Source organism: Lacerta agilis, chromosome 3 (genome assembly GCF_009819535.1).
Source record: "Lacerta agilis isolate rLacAgi1 chromosome 3, rLacAgi1.pri, whole genome shotgun sequence".
NCBI lineage: Eukaryota > Metazoa > Chordata > Lepidosauria > Squamata > Lacertidae > Lacerta > Lacerta agilis.
In genome coordinates, this window is record NC_046314.1 from 61733063 (window position 1) to 61738141 (window position 5079).

A 5079-nucleotide genomic window follows, 5' to 3' on the forward strand; every position below is an offset into this window, starting at 1 on the left:
CTGCCTTTTTCTTATGGTGTGTGAGAAATGGGATGACTTCTGTAAAAAATTTAACACATTGCATATTACAGTCTTAAAACCTGTTAATCCTGTTTTGGTTTCTGCACCTTACACCTATATAACATATCATGCCAGCCACTAGACATCTTGAAGTACTTTTGACCTAACATTTCTGAAGGCTTAAACTGGGTCACGGATCTGTTTATGTGACCAAAGATGTTTTGATATGATTTAAATACCAGGCAAATATTTTTATGATGTAAATGCACAAGCCTAGAGTTTTTAGAAGGTATGTTCAGGCACTTTGTCAAGAATCCAAAGAGAGCACCTGATGTTCCTAGACTTCTGTTCTAGGCTTGCACTAATTTTGTTGAATTCCACAAAAGTCAAAGCCCCTTTTAATCCCGAATCCCCTAACCGTTGTGGTTCTCATTTAGTTTTCTAAAATAAATAAAAACACTTGGAATAGCTTTTAATACACATGAAGTGCAAACTCTAAATGTGAGCTTCAGTAACTCGCTCTGTTTTAAAAAAAATCAAAATAAGCTTCCTAATGGTAAATGTAATGGTAAAGCATCCTATAGCCAAACATGCTGCATTGGATGTGGATTAACAGATGTGTGCAGAAGAACGTTTATAAAACCTCATTGGAGATGCGGTCTGCTAGCCTCCAGCACTTCTTTACCTCTGAGTAGGGCAATACCAAGAGACATTCTTTGGGGGCTCGTCTTTGCCAGGCTTTCAGCGTTCTGCTTAACATGGCAGTCCTTTGAGCAGAAGTAATCTCTGCTTGTAAGGAAACAAACTTATGCACAGATCAGCAAGACGGATAACATCACACTACTTGTTGATACTTGCCCAATGTGATATCAATTTACAAGGGGAAAAAAGGCTTTGTATACTTACCGTGAGTTCATGCTGTCCTTGAGAAAGCATTGTACCCACTTTTTCTTAAGAAGGAACTCTCACTTCTGCAGCTTTTTAATTAAACAGTTTAGTTAAATCTTATCTTTCCACTTACACGTTTTTGAATATTTCTTTCCAAAATCTAAGTGAGAAGTTTACATTGCATTTTGACAGTAGGTGTTTAGAGCTCTGATATCAGCAAGCTGCTCTGATCACATATAGAATTCTTATAACATTCAAAAATTAAACTTCATTGCAGTATATAAAACAGGCTGGATACATATCACATGATTTGTGCTATGTAATGGTAAAGCAGGTATAGACACTAGAAATGTACCAAAGGTGGAAAAGAGACATCAGCTAGCTTGGTGATTGTAGCAAGGCATTAATTCATGCTTACCAAATATTTATTGGTGTGCACATTTAACAATTCAAAGCACATTACTGTTGATAGGGTGTCTTCCATGAATATTGTATTGTTCTAAATGGGGGCAAAGCACTTGCATAAAGGGGCATGGTGGTGCATTTTGGCATAGGAGCCATAGAGTACTCAGTGTTGCACCTCAGTCTGTCTATATAGTACAGAATGTGGTATTAGCTGTAGAACTCAGCTTATTTTTTTTTTTTAAAAAACCAACATGTTGTGCCTCTTAAACTAGCTTAAAGCATGTAGGCAATGCTTGGTGGAGCTCAAAAGCCAGAGGCGGTATTATATGTAATCTCTAGTTGTGGGGGGAGGGAGCAATAGTGCCTGCTGTTCTCTGTGAGTAGCAGAAAGAATGTTGTAAAGTAAGTTGTTGATAGCTCCACCTCCTTTCTTTATCTTTTAACCTTAGCAGCATAATTGTATAACTTGATTTCCATGCATGGCTCTTGAGAAGTCACTCTTGTCCAGAGAATGCAAGTCCAACAGCAGTGACCACCTTTCTCCCTTTGAAGTTCATTCAACTCCTGTCTTATAATTGTCACTCTTAAATTTGAAGGGTAAATGAAATGTGGTTTATTCCCTGGCTTAATTTAGTGTATTTCTCAAACTGCACAGTGACCTTACTGCTCCCTGATGAGTGACTGAAGGGTTGATGGATCCCACTGTAGAATATTTAGTTAAAATCCCTACACTATAAGGGCTGGGAAAGATCTCTGCTATGTGCTCGGACAGCTGCTGCCAGTCAGCATAAACAGTACTAGGCAAAATGGAATGATGGTCCTGGTGTATTATATTTGTATTTCTAAGCTAATATTCTCCATTAACAGCCTTGTCGTGAGGTTAATTTTGACGTGCTTGCCAGGGCTAATGGTAGTTACAGTCCCAAGACACCAGAAGGGCCAGGATGGAGTAGGCTGGCCTAATTCAAGGGTTTCCTGAATGATGGACAAGAACCATGTTCTGGCTTCTTTTCCCTTCATTTTGCTGTGGTGTGTCCTCTAGTTGAAATGAAGGATTCTCTAACACTATACATACATGTGTGTACATATACAATCACTGTTGTTTATCACACGTCTGTGTTGTTCACAAGTTCTACAGGATTAAGAACAATTTATTCTCTTGGAATAATTTTTCTTCCTGAGAACTAGTTGTCTCAACTTGCTTCTGGGTCTTTTTCTTTGTCCCTAATTTACTTCCTCCCACATAAACAATCCGCCTTAAATTTTTAGTCATACTTGGGGATGGTCAAAAGTTAGTTATGAAACTTTGTCCTTCCCCAATCTTGAGTCTCCAAATATTGTTGGACTACAGCTGCCATCATCATTCCTGATCTTTGGCCTGCTGGCTAAGGCTGATTGGAAATTGTAGTCCAAAAATATCTGCTAACCAAAATTTGGGGAAGGCTGACCTAAAGGATCCTTGCCACAATAAAGCTTGAGACCTATTGTATATATGAGATGAATAAACTGAGCCAGCAGTTGTAAAATGAATGCTTTGGCTGTATCCACACTGCTTACTCACAGAATATAACTCATGACGTACTGGCAACAGTTGGTGTCCTTGCATCTTCCTAGTTGTTAACCCTGTTTGGGACTCTTGACTGCTGCTGTATTTTTGGCTCCTGGTTGGATGTGGCTCTTTAAAACCATACAAGTTCGAAAATATTTCCCACATTAAGGGCATAATCTGCTGCCTAAGAGTTATATAGTGCACTCTAATTCTCATCGTTCAGTTCAGCTATTTTCCTGCTTAGCATAAGTACATAGGTGCATGAGCAGGTAACGAGACAAGGCAGTATGGGGAATGTGTAGCCTGCATATCCCTTTCACATCCAGCCTGTGCCACCCTCTGCATCAACACTAACTAGGAAGATGGGTCTCCACTGAACCCTTTTGGAATCCAACATGTGTTGCCTGTGTCTATTTAGGCACTAGAGTATGTACTATATATTTCTAAATATTTTTGGAAGAAAATATATGTTAATAGTTTTTCTACTTTGTACACTAAGTTTTTAATACTAAAGCCAATTGTTTGTGTGTGTAAAAGCAAAAGCAACTGTCTACTTTGATTTGCTCCAATACAGTGCTCAGGATCTGTTCTCTGTTCTCATCCTTGCTTTTTTGACACTATTTTTATTTTCTAAAACTTTAAAGTGCTCTTTATATTTTGTATAAATAAAATTTGTAGTCAATACATTGTGTTTCAGTGGGAGTCAAGAATTATCCCATGTGGGTTAAGTACTGTACTGGGAGATGATGTTTTGGTAGAAACGGGATGTGGATTAGCAAACGTCCGAAGTAACTGAGTAAGTCATTTCCCCCAGAAGATCCATTATTAAGTTCTAGGAGGCATCATGAGCTTTTGTTGGACAGGTTTTACAAGATGCAATGATCTGTACATTCCCCCCTCCCCTGTAACTGCAACTGATACTGTAAAGAAGAACCTTAAGCAAGTCAAACATTCACAGGGAGGAGTCAGACTCAAATCTCACCATAAGAGAACTGGATAGGCTGCAGCTCTCTGCTGTGTACATTCAAGGCTGGTCCACATATGTAGCAGAACAAAGCTGTACTACAGGGGACTGCATATTTCAGACTTTTCACTTTTTCCCAACACTGCTATGTTAAACCTCTGCAAACAGAAAGCCAATGTAGTTGGACAAATTTTTTTCTCTCCGATGCATTGTCTTCTGCTTGCAGGATTTTTTTAAAAGCAAGTACCGGTTCTCAAAAGTAACACCACTCACTTCTTGTCTGAAGTGGTGCATTACATTCTGCTGTATGTATAGACCAGTCCTTCAGACATAGTCCAGCTGGAGGGCCACAGGATCCCCAATCCTTGCAAATCTGAGTTACTTGAAAATCGGTTGCATTTGAATGCCAAACTCCTTTCCCTGTAATGTTTTGTTTCCCTTATCTTCTCTCAAAGAACTATTCTGCTTTTACTCCTATTTCCTTGAGTGCGTGCCTCACTGCTTCCCAGCCTCACTGCTTGTACTGAGCACAATTGATCTGGTAAGGTACTCCCAGGGCAGGCCCAAGACATTTTGGCACCTGAGGCAAACTGCAAAGTGGTGCTCCTTCCCTGCCAGGAAAGAAGAGGTGACTGAAGATCTACATCAGGAATAAGGGTGGGGAATAAAATCTACCTAGGGATCTGCTGACCCTGCAGATCCTGCTCCCTGAGGTGGTCACCTCACCTTGCCTCATGGGTGGACCAGCTCTGGGTACTCCAGTATCATTACAGTGGTGCCTCTGGTTACGTACTTAATTCGTTCCGGAAGTGCGTTCTTAACCTGAAACTGTTCTTAACCTGAAGCACCACTTTAGGTAATGGGACCTCTCGCTGCCGCTGTGCCACCAGAGCATGATTTCTGTTGTTATCCTGAAGTAAAGTTCTTAACCTGAAGCGTTATTTCTGGGTTAGCGGAGTATGTAACCTGAAGCGTATGTAACCCGAGGTACCACTGTATTCTGTACTGTAGGTCATACATATATGGGGACAGGCTAAATTTAAGAGTGGCTTCTGACACCCTTGTAAAAGGTAAAGGTACCCCTGACAGTTAAGTCCAGTCACAAACAACTCTGGGGTTGTGGCGTTCATCTCGCTTTACAGGCCAAGGGAGCCGGCGTTTGTCTGCTTCCGCAGTTTTTCCGGGTCATGTGGCCAGCATGACTAAGCTGCTTCTGGCGAAGTCAGAGCAGCACATGGAAACGCTGTTTACCTTCCCATCAGAGCTATTTATC